Below are 18,523 nucleotides of genomic sequence, written 5' to 3' on the forward strand. Positions count from 1 at the left end.
CTCTCTTCATGAAAATTGATCTTCCTTAAATCTTCCATATCAGTCCATGGTAACCTCATTTTTCCACTTGTAGCCAAAAAAAGAAAAAGAAAGAAAAAATGAATTAATTTTGAATTTCCTTTCTTTCATATTCCATGTCAGTTCATCAACAAATCCTATGGACTTTGCCTTCAAAAGTGTTCAGAATCTGCCACTTTTTACCACTTCCATAGCTACTACCCTAGTTCAAAGCTACCATCATCTATCTCCTGAGTTAGAGCAGCCTCTTAATGAGTCATCTTTTTTTACTCCTGAACTGCTACAGCTTCTATGTAATCATTTTCTCATACTTCAGTTTCCTCTCCTCATGGATCTTAAGGTCCTATCGTCTTTATGAAATAAGAGAAGTTGTACTTTGTTCAGAGCCACCCCTGAACCTTATGAATTCCCTCTTCAGGGTCCCTCAAATTTTCTTTATAGGAAATAATAACTGAGGTCACTAACTGGAACTTTTAGCAATCTTCAGTGACCCACTTTCTCTTTCTCCTTCCCTTTCATTTCAACACAGAATTATAAGTGTTCATTGTCCACAAGACTTTAAATCCATACAGTCAATATTTCACAACCCTTAACCACAATCAATATGAGAGGCTTGTACAACACTATGGTGCATTTTCTCCTACCCAAGAAGCCTTTCCTTTGCTAACAGAGGGAGTGAATGAGGAATCCCATATAATCAATAAGTCAGATGTTGAGTTTCTCTAACCCTTTCAGCTCTAGGAAAGGAACCAACTCAGTTATAACCATCATATGATTTTTTTTTTTGCTTTTATTAGCTAAATAATTGGTTCTATTTCTAACTTATCTCAGAAAAAAATAGACTCGTAGCTAAAATTCAAAAGACCAGCTTAGTTCTATCTGCAATCACAAGCACAAGTAAATTAGTGCTAATGCAAAAGAAGTGCATGGAGACCAATTAGAGGTAAAATCCAGGAATGAACATAGCCCCAAAAGACCTTAATTGAAGTTAATGTCACAATAGAGAAAACCATTATGTAAGCAAGGTAAATTAAAACAGTCATTAACAATGCTTAGCCTTTCTAGAAATTTAGACCAATCCTATAAACTTTGACCTCTATATCTCCATCACACCACTAAAATCAAAAAGAAATGATCCATTTTAGGACTGAACACATACATTGCTAATTTGAGGTTCTTTCGCACTTTTATCCTCTGATCTCACATGGCATTAGTAAAGCTAAGGCTCTAGAGAAATAGTTTTCAACACTGAAAATTAGTTACCTTCTCTCCAGTGCTTCAAATCCCCCTAAACTTTAAAAAAATATGGGCCTTTTTGGATGCCTTCTAAGGTCAAGGCCTTTTCCTAAACATCCCAATTAAACATCACAGAAACACTCCAGGGTAGGCATTACATTCACATTTTATGGACAAGACTACTAAAGTTCATAAAGGTTAAAACAATTTACCCAAGCCTATGCAGCTAGTTAGTGAGAAAGCTCAGATGAAATTTCAGTATATTGGATTTCACAGATGATGTTTTTTGCTTTTTTAATTTATTTTTAATGTTTAATGGATCCATAATAGCATGTGATATTTTAATATAAGCACATAATGCACAATGATCCTATCTGGGTAATTTGGATATCTGTCACCTCAAATATTTATCATTTTTTATGTGTTTGGAACATTCCAAAACTACTCTTCCAGTTATTTTGAATGATTACTAACCACAGTTGCCCTACTGTGCTTCCAATATTCCTTCTAATATATTTTTGTACTCATTAACCAACCCCTAAGTATCAATCAATGAAAAAATGATGAAGAAAATGTGGTACATACACAAGGCCTTATCATTCAGCCATAAAAAAGAATGAAATCTTATCATTTGCAGCAACATGCATGGAATAGGGGTCATTATGTTAAGTGAAATAAACCCGAAAGACAAATATCACATGTTCTCAATCATACGTGGGAGCTAAAAACAAAATGAATCTCAGGAAGATAGTGAATAGAATGAGTAAAATTTTGGTTGACATTCTTTCTAACGCTCAGCATAAAAATGAGTCATAGTGGAGAGTCAGTCAGGGGTAGCTTTTTTAACTACAGGGAATTAGGAAACACGAGGGAGGGTTTCAACTGAAAAAAAATCTCTGGATTGCCTTCCCAGATCACAGGAAAGCAAGGACAAGGCCCCAGCAGAAGAGTACAGTGAGATGGACATAGGAAACCATTCTGGACCTGGCTGTTCATGGGCAGGATTGATGAGAGAGGAAGAAACAATTAAAAGTGAATTTTTGAACACTAAAATAAGTGTCACTCCATGGATGTATGTTTCAATATTTTGCATCCAATTTATTGACTATGTAGTTAGGGGACTAAAAAGTACATAGTACTTCAGAGTTCACATTGTGTTTTATCATTTACTACCCCTCCATACACTCACAATAATTCTGAAATCAGGTAGGGAACAGGACATACTTTTTAGACTTACTATCAATTTTGGGAAGCCTAGTGAGTCATAACTGCCCTACCAGGAGTTCATATTTATCAAATTGTATCTCTTTAGCAGGAGAAAACTCAAATATAATTTTACTTTCTCCGAAATCAAGAAGCTTATAAGATAAAAACAAAGCAAAAATAAAAAAGTAAAATAAACAAGTAAGGGGAAACTGTGGCTTCATTAAAGAAAAAAAGAGGATTTCTATGTGAGGGTAGTATCAGTACAAATCTCCCACCTTCCTCATACAGTAACATTGCTGAATCTTCTACATAGAATTTTTGGGCTCCCATTGAACAGACAAGCTTAAATCTAAGCCTGATTCCACATGTAATATTAAGGTTAAATCAATAGCATCTGCATTCATTTCCCATACTACTTACTATAGCACACTACTCAGAACAACAAATATGTATTGCTTCCCCATTCCAGAGGTTAGAAATTTGAAACACAGCTTAAGGTTGCATTTCTTTTGGGGGCTCTAAAAGAGACTCTGTTTTCTTTGCCTTTTCTAGCTTCTAGGGGCTGTTTAAATTCCTTGGCTCCTGGCACCCTCCTTAGTTTTCAAAGCCAGCCCAGTAGCATCATTCAGTATCTCTCTGACCTCATCTTCTTCTGGCATTTTCTTCTTTTAAGGATGCTTGTGGTTACATTGTGCCCATGGATAATCTTCCCATGCGAAAGTCCTTAAATAATCTGAAAGTCTTTAACGTAATGAAGAGTACATGTGGGAATACTTAAGGGAAGAGTCATATCTTCATGTGCTTGCATTACTAATAATAATGATTTTATAAGTTTGAAACCAATATTCAATTATTAATTATTAGTATATTAGAAATATTAGGAAGAGGGAACAAAGTATTAACAAAGGTAAACAGTATGAGAGTGTTGATTTGGATGCAATTTCCTGGCTTTGAGGGTAAAGCATGAGACTCTGTCACTTTAATATTCTAAAGCCTGGCATGTTGAATCTCCCTCCTCCCCCCACAGCTGCCGCTGGTAGCTGGCTGGAGGCCTTGAGGCCATTTTCTGCCAGGGTGGGGTTGTGTGATCCAAGAGAGTGCTTTTTAGGAGTTGGGAATGTAGTATCTTTAAAGTTTGTCCAACATAGGAAGACTTGCTCCAGACTAGATAAGGAGATGAAATATCTCTTTTCTTCTGTCACCTCAATTGGGCCAGAGGAGTCTTTCTGTCTTGACACAGGCTGTTAGAGTATAAAAACTTCACATCTGTGACGTGTGACTGTGGGTCAGCTAGGATTTGGTCCTTGAGTCAGCCTCCGATTGGCTGCCTTATCAAGACTCTGTCTGTATTAAGATCATAGTACCTTAAAACAGTAAAAAGTAGCAAGTAAATCCATGCAATTAATGTAATTAGTTGTAGAGTAGTCTAGTTACTAGAAATGCAAGTGCAGCCAGAACTATGATGAGATTGTTCGCCTTGCCTTCATGAGATTTATGATTGTAACACTGATGTATGAAATAAATACAGAGCTAGCCTGATATTCAAGGCGGCATACTGGAAGCTTCACAAAGAGGTGTGTGCTGCCTTCCGAATCCCAGCTGCTCTTAAAACTATCTCTTTGTCTTTGTCTATTATTTCTCTATTAATTCTCTGTACCTTTCATAATAATTTCCATTGGTTTTTCATCTCACCAGGCCACTAGTAAGTAGACTGCCAGCATTAGGGGGCTGGTTTCCCTGACACTAAACATGTTCACAGGGACCAGGGATTAGGGCATGAACATCTTTGGGGGGTCATTATTATCTCTTTCATGGGATATTTGTTTCAAATTCATAATCACCGATCTGAAAGAAAATATTGAAGTTTATAATACAAGATATAATTGCCTCTTAACATGAAAGATGATAAAAGCCCCTTTTGAGTAAACAAAATTTTTAATATATTTCTAAGAGTTAAAAAAAATTTTCTTTCAACTTGACATCTAAGACATCACAGTCACACCACATAATATAATAAAACCAAACACCTTTGATAAGTGGAGAAACAAACTCCTCCATAGTAAAAATAAATGGCATCAAATTTAAGACTCCAAGAGGTAAGAGAGCATCCTTGTCACCATGAATGACCCATCAGTCAATGGTAGGGTTCTCTATCTATTAGCTGGGTAACAACAGGTAAGTTACAAAAGAAATCTGTGCCTCAGTTTTTCAAATATAAAATGAAGCCTGTTTCAATAGCACAGCTTTATATTTTAGGGTTGCTGTGAGGATTAAATATCATATCTCTTAGGTACCAAACACAGAGCTTTGTCCACGGCAGTTGCTTAGTAAATGCTAATTATTCTTTTTTCACTTTCTTTCATTCTTTTATTATTATACAAGGAACTCCCCATGCCAGGATGTTTTCCATTATATGATTAAATGTACATTTATATTCTTGAATGAAATTTGGCTTCAAGAGAGCTCTTGCAGGGCTAGAACTCCTTCTTGTATAATAATACTTTACAAAATTGCCCAATGAACTGCCCAATAACAAATTAAAGAAATGGCCAAGTTTTGACAATTGAATTACACAAAGCTCCAAATACCATAATCACAACACTGAAAATAGACAACAGTAGAATGCTAATTCAGCTAAAGGAACAGTGATATCATGATTTACTGTCTGCAGGCTATCACAGAGGACATATATAATTTTCTTTCTTGAGTTAGAGGTCGATTTAATAAATAAAGAGCTGTACATGTCTTATAATGTAAATATAATTACTGACCTCTATTTCTGGTTGTGTTAGGTCATTAAGTAATTCTTGACACTACCACCCCAAGTCATCATCAAAATGAAAAAAGTTCCTGACCTAGCTGGTCACACACAAATTATACACAAAGCTCAATTAAGCAAGATACACAGAACATAATTTTTATAAAATCGTATGCTAAATATTGAGCAGGTAATAAGTTCTCTACATAAATCTAAAACAAAGCAATATAGAATATTATTTTATAAATTTAAAAAAACAAATATTTATAGTCATTGATAGGAAATACTCTTATTTTAGTCATCAAAATAATGAATGATACATTTCTGGACTAACAATTCAAAAAAACCCAACATGTTTGTAATACAAAATCTATGAAACATCAAAGAAGGAGATTCCATCAATAAAACAAGAATAGCTTCTTAGTGTAGTACCTGCGGTATACATCAAAATGTGCATATTTTGCTCAAAAATCTATAATGAATCCCACCTGTAAAGTCTATAGTTTCTTTAATTCAATATGAAAACTGAAAACTCCATCCACAGGCTTCCATATTCATAAACAAAATATAAGTATATGAAAAATGGTAACTTGTTCTTTTATAAGATTGTTTCCTATGAGGGAATTACATTATGGTTTCCTGTCTTTTTCTTTAGAAATTTGAGTGAAAATCAGAAGATGTTTATTGCTTTTTAAATTTAAAATTACAACTAGCCCACAAAACAATGTCAGCCAATGCAAAGGAATTCTACCCTTGCTAAAAGCCCAGAGACTCAGTCAGTGTATGTTGCCTATGGCCTTCCTGATTTCATCAGTGTGATTTCATCAGAGATTTAAGATAAAGAATCAAAGAAAGTTTGTATTCCTATAGCTTCTAGAATGCCAGGATTTTGATATTGTCAAAGAATGTTAAAGATTTAGATCTTGAGAGATTTACAATGGAAGCCTTCAGCTATCTACAACTCTAAGATTTTGAAGTTGGGAAAAGTATTAAAATAAGAATTTAAAATGACAAGGTCCTGGATGTGAGGCCTTTGCAGTGGGATGTGGTGTTAAATGAAGCTAATCAATTTCCACTTTGTAGTTTTGATAGATGTCCAGAGGGCTTTTTGAAAGTAAAACAAAACGAAAGGAAGAAAGCTGAGTGATCATTTCATCAGGGGATCCTTGGTTTATACTGTAGTTCAATTTTGGGAAGTCAATATCAGAACACTCAAGAAATACTAAAGAATTTCTCTTCCTCAAAAAGTCATTTCATACTTCATCTAAGAGCATATGCTAATGTACATGTCATCATTTCTCTGAAGTTAGACTTCTCTTCCCGTTCAAAAGAAAACATGGCTGCGTCTATCTTGATCTATAGAAGTTTTAATACATTCCTTTAATACACAGAAACAATGTTTTGCATATACTAGGCCTGCTGAAAAATTGAATTAATGAGTTTGTCAAAAAATGTTTTCTGAGTGTCTATAATGTATTATGACCTATGCTAAGTTCTAAGAATAAAACAATGATCACGAGAAAGAATAGTCCCTGTCCTTTTGGAATTAATAGTCTACCTATAGAAACAAAAAACATAAATAAGTAATTATGCCTTTCAAATGTGATAAATAATGTGAAGCAGGACAGGCTACTATGACAACTTTTTAATAGTTTTGACTAAGTATAGCCTCAGAGAATGACTGAGGACCATCCAGACTGAACTAATAGGACCCAGACTGGATTGAAGTGTGGCAACTTTGAGAACCGAGAGAAAATCCAAATGAGTAGAGCTGAGAGTAAGAGGGAACAGCATGATCTGAGGAGAAAGGAGAAGGCTGCAAAGGCTAGATTTTGCCAGACCTGAAAGCCATATCCCATATTGCGCTTTTATCCTAAAAAGAATGACAAACCACTGACAGGTGCTGAGAAACATACTAATACCATCAGACTTATGTTTTCAATAGATCATTTTGGCTGGATATGGAAAATGGATTCATTATTATGAATGAAGCATTTATTTCTCAAAGATTCATGGAGTTTCCCTATATTATATAGCAATAGCAAATCAAAAGAAAAATGAATGCAAAGTTAATGAAAAATAAATATACATCAATAAACCTGAATTCAGAAGCAACTATGTGATTTAATAGAATATCATAAATCATGCATGTTTTACTCAGATTATAAACTCTGTCTTTACCAATAGAATATAAACTCTGAGACCACATTCACCTTTACTGTTAATTCAGCGGTTCTCAACCTGTGGATTGTGACCCCTTTGTAACATTAGGCGTAATTGTAGGCATTAGGAAGGTTGAGAACCACCGCATTAATTTATCTCTAGCACCTATAACTGCAGGCGACAATAAAACATCTTCAAAAAATGTAATTAGATAAACAAGAAAATGTAAATTTGTTTCAAATCACTTTACACTTGTGTAATTATATGCCTTTTATTCTTCTTGATAATTTGTATAAATACTATCTTTCTATAGTCTTCCTCTTCTAGCATTTTTCAAAATTTAAGGCATTACATTGTGTATCTAAAGAGGTTTTCAAGCCCTATTTGGGCCTAGTAGCTTATTGCCATTGCAGAGACCCCTGTCTTCATGTTCATATTGAAAACCTTGTGTTAAAGGCAATCAGCTGAAAGAGTGTTAAGCTCAATTACATATCTGCTATAGCAAAATGACAAAAGCCACTTGTAGGTGCAGCATCAGCCTCTAATGGAAAGCATATAGGAAAATAAAATGAGCAACATTGTTAGGTTGATAGTTGAGCTGCTCTGTGTCTACCACTTTTTCCTGCAGTAACATTAACACTTTCTGTGTATTCAATATTCAATTATCCAGGAAAGACAGATGCTCATGCATCCACCACTGCCCATACACATAGGCACAACTTCAAAATACACACATGTGCATACACATTTACACACACACACACACATTCCTTGCTCCTTCTTGGAGAGAGATTGAGAATAAGGCAACATGTGCAAGTTCTATAGGCGGAAAGAGGTTGTGTGAGGGAGCAGGTGTGAAAAACTCATTGGTGATCTCTAGAACTAGAGCAGCAACCAAGCCCAAAGACCAACTTTCTAGCCCTCTCACACCCTAGAATTCTACAAAAAGACAAACTACTTCAAGAGTATGACTCCATGGCACTCTACTGAGTCAACAAAGTGAGACTCTTTCTCAAAAAAAAAAAAAAAAAGAGAGAGAGAGAGTGGAGCTAATAAAAGGACATTTTCAATCTGATAGGCCTCAAAATGTTTGCCATGCAGGGATAAGAATTTTTTGATAGGGCGGCGCCTGTGGCTCAAGGAGTAGGGCGCCAGTCCCATATGCCGGAGGTGGCGGGTTCAAACCCAGCCCTGGCCAAAAAAAAAAAAAAAAAATTTTTTTTGGATAAGCTATCTTAGTAAGTAATAAAATGAATCCAGGAGAAAAGAGTAGAATGCAGGAAGTAATGGTTATTTATTCAATGTTATTGTAAAGTTTAATTAAGTACTAATTATCAAAACATTTACACATAAAATGGGAACAAAATTTAAGGATATTATCGATGTAGAAATTCTAAGAATTAATTATACATTTATATGTTTGTGTGTGTATATGGGGGAAGATGAGAGGTGTCTGGGGTTGGGGCAAGGCACAAAAGTAGAAATTAAAGGATACAAGCGCAATTGATGCCTTTTAAGGTTTACAAAAACTTAATAATTTTAATCTTTGTTTTAAAGAGCATAAGTTTGAACATTTCTGTTAAAGTAAAAAAGGAAGTATAAGGAGAATAGAAGATATACAAGTATCATTTTCAATTTAGAATACACGCTAACACAAACAAAAACAAGCAAACTCCAGAAGCAAAGACAAAAGAAACTATGACATAACATGATCAAATAAAGAACACAAAGCAAGATATCAGCGGGCACAGTAAACATAAATGTGCTTATCTCATTTTTTAGGAGACATTTTAAAAATTGTCAAAATGAATTATCTGACCATATTCTATTTTAAAGTGACATATATTTATAAAAATGACACAAGAAAGTTGAAAATAAAGGCAAATGCTAACAAAATAAAGCTAGCTTGGCAATAGCAGAAGAAAGGAGATTTGAAAGCAAAATTTTTAACAGAGATAGCTTTTAAGCAGGCTGACATATTGATAAATCAACAATCCAATAAGAAAATTTAAAAACCATAAATTTTACACATCTAGCAGCATAAGTTCAAAATCTATAAAGGAAGAACTAACTGGTATTTCCCAGTGGAAGTGGATAAGTCCATAGTCAAAGAAGGAGAAGATAACACATAGCTGTTAGAAGACAACAGATAAAACAGAAAAGAAAATAAATTCACAAAATTTGAATATCACATTAAGCCCTTGCACACAATCATGTATACTTGCATCACCACACACATAGACAGAAATATATAAGACTTTGCATCATAGACTTTAGCACAATAAAAAAATTGTACCAGGCTATAAAGAAAATCTCATTTCAAAAAAAAAAAATAGCATCTGACAATATTTATTCATTGGCTATGTTAAAAAAATTAGAAATCAACAACAAATTAGCAAGAAAAATGTATGCATCTTTAAATTAAAATAAACATAATCAGTCACTGTACTACCTCGGAAATTAAAACAAGTTACAAAGTAGTTATCATAGACTTGACAAAGAGACATATACAAAAATGTGTAGTTAATCATTGTGTTAAGCAACAATAACAAAAATGAAATTAAGGGACATGTCTGTTATTCAATGAGATAAATAAAACTGCTAAATAAAATGGGTGACATTTGATCTGTATATTACTAATTATAGCTATACATACCATCATGAATAGATTTCCAACACACATCTCTGAAGAAAAGCAAGTTGTGAGACAATGCATAGCACGTGTTAGCATCTACTTACAAACAATAAAAGAGGAACTACAACACTACATAACCTATATTAGATATATATTAAAAAATCTGTAGAAAAACCACTGACAATAAACAGCCCGAACAGAGAAGTATTGAAAAAACACAGATTTAGTTTAACAGTCATAGGACCTTAGGTATTTTTAATATAATATTCTAATTTTTATAAGTGAAATATAATCTTATATCACTTGGATTGAAAGGGTATAAATTCAACTTTGAGCAATTATAGAGTATGTAAAGGAGAAAGCAGGAGAGAAGGAGAGAGAAAGAGGAAAGGAAGAGGATAGTAGCCCTGCTGAGGTTGAGCAAGAATTCTCCTTTAAATAGGGTGATAGAGGAGGCGTCTCCAAGTAACTGACAGTTGAACAGATGCCCAAACTAAGTGAGGAAGCTGGTCATAGGGGAATACAGGAAATGTGTGTTAGAGGGGATTAAGGACACCTTGAGGCCAGTTTAGTAAGTAAGAGGAAGAGCAAAGGAGTGAACATGGGGAGGAGATAGCTGGAGCCACCTACATCTGTTAGGATTTTGTGGCCTGGGGGAGGAATCTAGAAACTATTGAAGGATTCTTTGGGAAATGATTTACAACTTGGTGTTCTTTAATTAAACATTTTCTTTTGAGATAATTTTGCATTCACATGCAGTTTTAAGAAATAATACAGAGAGAGCCCATGTATCACTAACCTAATTTCTCCCCTTGGTGACATCTTACAAAACTATAAAACAATATCACAATCAGCATATGAACATTGATATGGTAAAGGAATACAGTCATCACTGCAAGGATCCCTCATGTTGTCTTTTTAAGGCCGCCCACACCTTTTCCTTATAACCCAGCAACGTTAATCTGTTCTCCAAAAATATTAAAGAAATGAAATCAAAAGGTATGTAACCTTTTGTGATTGTAAGTTTTCATTCAACATAATTGTCTGGAAGTTCAAGTTCACACAGATTGTTCAGTGTATCAACAGTTAGCTTCTTTTTTTTGCTGAGTAATATGCTATGCTCTCTACTAGATTTGTTTAACCATTCACCTATAATGAAGGATATCTGTTTTTGTCTTTTCAGAGTAAATCTGCTATACATATTCATATGCAGGGTTTTGTGTGAACATATGTTTTCATTTCTTTAAGACAAATACTCAGAAATGCAATTGCTCAACTGTATAGTTTTGGAAGTTTAGTTTGTAAAAGAAACTCCTATAATGTTTTCCACAGTAGCTGGATTCTGAAAAGATAAATATTTCATCTTATTATAGTACCACAGGGCTCTGAAGCTTTGTTGATTTTTTTTTTCAGTCCATTTTCTCCCTCTCATTTTTTTTTTTTAGATTGGGAAATTTCCATTGTTCTGTTTTCAAGTTCACTGATTCTTTTGTCTTTCCTACCATTCTCCTGTGGAGCCAATTCACTGAGATTCTGGGGTTCTGTTTGTTATTGTTGTTATGTTGTTCATTTTTGTTTTTCTTATTGTATTTTTAAATTCTAAAAATTTTGATTTGGTTCCTTCTAATATATTGTATTTCCTTGCTGAGATTTTCCTTTTTTTCCTTTTCTTCTTCTTTTTTTTCTTTTGAGTTATCAGTAACTGCTTATTGAAGCATTTTTATATGCCTGCTTTAAAATCCTTCTTTGTTAATTTGACTTTTTTAATTCAGTTTGAGATCTTCCATCTTTTAGATATGATAGATTATTTCTTTTTTATTGTTTGGGATTCATTGAGGGCACAAAGAATTAGGTTACACTGATTGCATTTGTTAGGTGAAGTCCCTCTTATAATTGTGTCCCACCCCCAAGAGGCGTGCCATGCACTGTGACAACCCATCCCCCACCTTCCTCCCCTTTCCCTATTCTCTGTTCCCCCTAATCTCCACCTTGTATTAAATCACCTACCGCCTTCTTATTAGAATTGAGTACATTGGATTCTTGCTTCTCTATGCTTGTAATGTTTTACTAAGAATAATGTGTTCCACTTCAATTGGGTTAATACAAAAGATGTAAAGTCTCCATCTTTTTTAATAGCTGAATAGTATTACATGGTATACATATACCACAGCTTGTTGATCCATTCCTGGGTTGTTGGGCATTTAGGTTTTTTCTACATTTTGGCAATTGTAAATTGAGCTGTGATAATTGACCTCCTCTGCTCTCATTTTGATGCCCTTTATTTCCTTCTCTTGCCTGATTGTATTGGCTAGAAATTCTAGCCCTGTGTTGAATAGTAGTGGCGATAGAGAACAACCTTGTCTGGTTCCAGTCCTGAGTGGAAAAGCTTTCAGTTTTACTCCATTCTGTCATTAGCTGTGAATTTGTCATAGATGGCTTTGATCAGTTTAAGAAATGTGCCACCTATGCCTATATTCTTAAATGTTGTAATTAGAAAAGGAAGCTGCATTTTATTGAATGTTTCTTCTGCATCTCTTGAGAGGATTATATGGTCTTTGTTTTTGTTTCTGTTGATATGGGGTGAATTAGGTGAATTATGTTTATAGACTTGAGTATGTTAAACTAGCCTTGCATCCCTGGGATGAAACCTACTTGATTGTGATGAATGATTTTTTTAATGTGTAGCTGTAATCTATTGGCTAGAATTTTATTGAGAATTTTTGCATCAATATTCATTAGTGAAAATGGTCTGAAGTTCTCCTTTTTAGTTGGGTCTTTCCCTGGTTTTAGTATCAGGGTAATATTTGCTTCCTAGAATATGTTGGGAAAGATTCCTTCCTTCTCAATTTTTTGGAATTATTTCTGCAGTATGGGTATTAGTTCTTCTTTGAAGGTTTGATAGAATACTGGTGTGAAGCCATCTGGACCAGGGCATTTTTTTGTTGTTGGGAGTTTTTTTATTGTTTCTTCAATCTCAGTGCTTGAAATTGATCTGTTAAGGAGATCTATTTCTCCTTGGTGAAGTCTAGGGTGAAGGTGTGATTCCAGATATGGATTCATTTTCTCCACGTTGTCAAATTTCTGGGCATAGAGTTTCTTGTAGTACTCAGAGATAATCTATTGTATCTCTGTGATGTCTGTTGTTATTTCCCCTTTATCATTTCTGATTGAGGTTATTAGAGATTTTATTTTTCTTTTTCTAGTTAATCTGTACAAAGGTTTATCAATTTTATTTATTTTAGCGAAGAACCAATTTTTTGTTTCATTAATTTTCTGAATGATTCTTTTGTTTTCAATTTCATTAATCTCTGATTTAATTTTGTTTTCTTCTGCTGAATTTGGGATTAAGTTGTTCTTTTTCCAATTCCATAAGATGGTTCATGAGTTTGTTGATGTGCTTTCTTTCTATTTTTCAAATGTAGGCATCTAATGTGATAAATTTCTCTCTTAAGACTGTTTTTGCTATATGCCACTGGTTTTGATAACTTGTGTGGGCATTGTTGTTATGTTTGAGAAATTTAACAATTTTCTTTTCTATCTCTTCCTGAACACAACTATCATTCAGCATAAGGTTGTTTGATTTCCATGCCTTTGTATGGGGATGAACGTTTTTGTTGAGTTGAGTTTCAGCTTTATTGCCTTGTGGTCTGAGAAGATACAAGGTATAATTTCTATTCTTTTAATTTTGTTGAGGTTTGATTTATATCCTAGTATGTGATCTATTTTGTAATATGTTCCATGGGCTGACAAGAAAAATGTATATTCTTTAGCTTTGGGATGGTATGTTCTGTATATGTCTATTAATCCCATTTGTTCTAGAGTCACAATTAGGTCCTTTACATATTTGTTTAGTTTCTGTTTAGAGGATCTGTCCAGTTCTGTCAGAAGGGTGTTATAGTCCCTGGCTATGATGGTGTTATGGGACATCATATTGTCACATATATAACATCATATTGTCCCATAACACCATCAAGGTCTGTTTCATAAATCTGGGAGCATTTAAGTTGGGTGCATAAATATTCAAAAGTGAAATGCAATATTGCTATAGCAATATATATAGCAATAGATGGTATACCAGGTGGTGCTGTTTTAGGAGACCAAGAACACAGCCAGCAACCTTCCTCTAGTTTCCAGGCATTATCCTGATTCCTAACTTACTTGCCTTCAGTGATCACCTGATTGTTTCCTCAGCATTCAGTCTTCACAGGGTTGGGATCTTAAAGGTCTCCAGAATCCTTTGGAGCAAGTCTCACTATGCCCCCTGACAACAGTTTCCTGGGTTTGCGGGAGCCATTCAGCCTGCCCCAAGAGTTGAAGCGTGATTCAGGCAGATGGAACAGAGATGGATGTGTTTTAGGCCCCTGCTGAGATGCTCACCCTCTTTACCTTCCCACAATGGCAGCCCCCTGGCAGCCAGAACCTTCCAAGTATGGCTGCCTCACCAGCCACCAAACAAATGGTAAATCCACTCCACCCAGGATTCAAATTTAGTTGGTGTATACTGTTATAGTCTACCCACTCTTCAAAGCTTTCCACTCAACTTGTAGCTTCTCCGAAAATCTGAAAACTGCAGAAAGGCTTCCTCTCATCCTTGGACCTCCACAGGGTGCCGGCCATTCCCACCAGCTCCCAGTCCCTTGCCTACTGTGTCAGACCTCCACAGTTCTGGATCACCCACTGTCTCCTATAGACCACCACCTCATGCTCCCAGAACTATGACTCCAGGTAAGGTCTCTGCACCAGATATGGCTGGGTTCTCTTTTTTTCCCCAGTCATACTATGAGAGATCAGCTGAAGGAACCTTCTAGTCCACCATCTTGCTCCATCCAGTAAACACCAGCCAAGAAGGTTAAGTGAAGACTTGGCTTCTAAGCTCCAGTACCCAGGCCAAAGTACTCCTAAAAAACAAACCCAGGAGTAGCTCAGCTTGCTGTTTCCTCACATTGCCAACTGACATTTAATTGAAACATAAAATTGTGGGTATTGGTTATAAGACTCTATATATTAATTGAATCTTCTGCTTTGCCTGGGTTTCTTTAACACCATTCAAGTAGGCAAAGGAGAAGCACTGACTTGTTACTGCCCCATGGAGGTAGATCTCTAGGTTTTTCATTCAGACTTTCTTGGGACCTGAGGTGACGATTCTTAGTACTTTTGAACAGGGGTTGGGATTCCATCCCCCAGGAGGCCTCCACTAATAACTCCCTTACTGGAAGAGATGGAAATACCTTTTATTACACATGATCTGGCTTCTACTAGCACTGCAAGAAGATGGCCTCCTTATCACAAGGCAGTGGTTTAAGACCCGAGTCCACTGAACCTCCTCTGATACCAGTCCAAAAGAAAGGGGAGAAACACTTCATTACTGCTGGGTAGAGGTGGATGATCAGACATGTTTCCTCTGACACCTGAGGTAGGGCAGGAAAGAAAGTCCTGGCTCCTACTTGGCTTCTCTGTCAACACCTTGGTTGGGGGCTTCAGGCACCTCATTACACCTGAGCTAAGATGGGTGTATAAGATCCTCACTTGGTCTTTCATGGTGTAGACAGGGTATTTTATTTGATGTGTTACTGAAGAAAAGTGGTTATTGTCCAAAGGTGATAGAGAGTAAAGGCATTTGTAAATTTAGTTTAGTTTTGCTGTCTGCTCCTGTAGGCATTTCCAGTTGTCAGCTTTCACCTCCAAGTCTAGGACATTCAAGGCAAAAGAAAACCCAGGAACTTAGACCTGGGTCATTCTTTGGGCCCTGATGTCCCTAGTCACTCTGCCTCCTTCTCCCTAATTTTCAAAGATTTTTTAAATTTGTTTTATATACATTGTCAAGGAAGTTTTGTTGTACTTAGCAAGAGCAATGCATAAACTACATTTACTTTATTTTCACAAAAGCAGCAGTCTCACAATTTACATTTTAAAGGTCATTTTGGTTGTTATGTGGAGGATGGCCTATAGCAGAAATAGAGCAGAAGAACACATACACTAGGCCACAGTACCTGTTATGAAAGACTTTGTACAACTTGTTAGCTATCATAGCCTCTGGCAAGTTTTTTGATCCTTAGCTGTATTAGTTGAACATATTACTTGATAAATTATTTGATATGTTTCAAAGAGGAAGGCAATAGGACTTGATGATATATTAGTTGTAAGAGTGAAAAGGATTGAAAGGTCTGAACTGAATGGTGATGCTGTTGAGTGGCCTAGAGATGATAGAAGCAAGACTATGGAGATTCGAGAGCTCTATTTTAGATACATTGAATTGTGAATGTCAATGTAGACGTTGTTGAATATTGAATAATCAGCTGGAGCCCAGGGGAGAGGTTGGGACTAGAGATATAAATCATCTTACAAAATATGTAGTATTTATAGCCATACAATAAGATGAAAATAGGTAGAGAAGAGAAAATGGTTTGTCAGCCTGGGAACAAATGGGGTTCTTTTGAAGTTGTGGAAGAAAAGCAACAGAAAGAAAATGACGTATATTGAAAATCAGAAGCACTGTCCACGAGAGAGGCCAAAGGACTCCCATATCTCAGCACATCTAAGGGTATCGATAAGGGTCATGCTGGAAAATCCTAAGCCATGAGAAGGCCTTCACACTTTAAGGAATACTTCTCTCTTGGCACCCATGGCCTTTTGAACAGTTCCATGCTGGACTCAGGCATGCCCCATTCCCCCTGCAAACCATCTGAATAACAAGTTACAGTGAGCTCAGTTCACTGCCAAGCAAGCACTTTCCTGAGGCAGCACTTAAAATATGCTAATAGGAGTGTAAAAACACTAAATTTATTTTACATACATAAGACTCATACTGTACTATTAATCTTTAGCTGGGGATCCTTATCTTTAATGTTTAATTTAAAGAAACCAAAGACATCTAAATGAAAAGTTGAAAAATTTATAATAAACAACTGCACACGGAGACAATTTATTACCAGTACACTGTGTAATGTAATTTTATGCAGTTTAGATGCAAACATCTAGAACTGTCTTTCGTATCTATAAGGATTACCTACTCTGTCTTGCCTCTTCTCCTCAGGTGACTTCTGAGCAATTTGTTCCCTGAAAATTGGTAGGAGCTAATACCCTCTTACAATTGAGTCCTTAACTGCAGATTTGACTTTTAAAGAGCCATCAAGCCTGTTTGAAGAGATAAAGAAAACTAACCTATCTCAAGAACTCTCCTCACTCCTGGGTAGATACAGAGTCCTGGGAAAGATGAAGTAGGCTATCAGGCTATCTTTAACCATCACTCAGAAGTAATTGCTGGGATTTTCAAAATATTCTGTTGGTAAATGAATGCCTCCCAAATTAAGACTTCAACATTGCTCTCCAAAATACATGAAACATTCCAGAAGAAAGTACCTTAAATATAATTATTCATACTTGACAGCAACTGAATGAAAATTTGTCAGCATTCAAGTTATGAAGTGTCAGTGATGAGTTTTGGATGAGGGAAGTATAATTAGACCCTCAACTCTTAAGGTCAGTAAATGTCTAGAAATTTGGAGTAATTATGTTCTTGCCTTGCCCTCCCCTGTTCCAATAAGTGGATATGTCAGCTTCACACACCTGAGGACCTGTTTGAGCTGCATGCTTATTTACTGTAATATTTTAAGAGTCTTGCAACTTTCACATATAAAATTAGCTTGTACAAAGGGAGAAAGCCATCTCTTATACTTCTAAAGCTTCTCAGAAAGAGTGGAAATACTATGGAATATTTGGAGATTAGTATACATACTATGATAGATGAGAAATTATAGAATTCTAAACACTTTAATGTGCAGGGTATACAATTTAATGAAAATTCAACTGGAAGTTAAGAGACTATAAATATCTCAGTGGCATAGATAAATTATTTTTACTATTTTTGCCCTGTAATATTTATAAACCAAAAGTATTTGATAGAAGAACCGTAAGTCCTCTTTTCAACATTAAAATCAGGAAAAAAAATATATATCAAATAAAGATTCTTAAGATACAAGAATGGAAATATCATTACACCTTAAATTTTGGAGGCATAGTCCCCCAAATCCTACCAATATCTTTTTCCCAGTATTGTCTTAGCTATAATTATACATTTATTTTTACTTATGAATTTCTGTCAGCTTCTTGACTATGGCTTATTGTCTACATCTTAACTTCCATACTCTTTATGGCTTATTGTCTACCTCTTAACTTTCATACTTTTCATTTCTTTCTTTTATTCTGCATTCTATAAGAATTCCTTAGTTCAGTTTTAATAGTATAGTAAACTCTCAGTTAATGCTGTCAATAGGCTCTTGGGAACTGACTTTAAGCAAAATGATGTATAATGAAACCAATTTAACCATAGGGTAATTGACATAAACAAGAGTTAAGTTCCTGTTGTATATTTCTGGTCACAAAATATCACCGAAAATCTCAATAAAGCCCCCCAACACCTTTAATATTAAACATTGCATTAAATGTGAGCTATACATACATTTTTTAAAAGTTCAATTCAAACTAACAAGATAATTATTGGCCTAAGT

This window comes from Nycticebus coucang, chromosome 16 (genome assembly GCF_027406575.1).
Source record: "Nycticebus coucang isolate mNycCou1 chromosome 16, mNycCou1.pri, whole genome shotgun sequence".
NCBI lineage: Eukaryota > Metazoa > Chordata > Mammalia > Primates > Lorisidae > Nycticebus > Nycticebus coucang.